Below are 328 nucleotides of genomic sequence, written 5' to 3'. Positions count from 1 at the left end.
AGGTGAAATATATATTTTAAAGTGTGTTTGTGAAACGCATATGGAAAATAAGACATTAGCAATATGTACAGTTGAGCGAACGACACAAAGCAAGCAAATAAACAAAGAAAAAACACATTCACCACTCGTATATTAAACATATATATGCAAAATGACCGTATCCTTCGACCATGTATTCAAATATTCCAAATACACACAAAATACATTCACTCAAAACAGAAAATGAGTGAACATTTTTTTTTAATCAAACATACATTAACAAATTACTTCTTAAAGACATCTTCAAGATACAGACCAAGTAAATATACACAATGGAAATGAAAAATAG

General features: G+C 28.7%; 1 protein-coding gene across 1 annotated transcript in view; it reads right to left on the bottom strand.

Annotated features, from left to right (window-relative positions):
* The window catches only part of LOC119586777, a 41,163-nt gene that overhangs the window by 2,744 nt on the left and 38,091 nt on the right, over positions 1-328 (bottom strand). The window lies entirely within an intron of this gene.

This window comes from Penaeus monodon, chromosome 22 (assembly GCF_015228065.2).
Source record: "Penaeus monodon isolate SGIC_2016 chromosome 22, NSTDA_Pmon_1, whole genome shotgun sequence".
Lineage (NCBI taxonomy): Eukaryota > Metazoa > Arthropoda > Malacostraca > Decapoda > Penaeidae > Penaeus > Penaeus monodon.
This window is presented reverse-complemented; position numbering and strand designations above follow the sequence as displayed.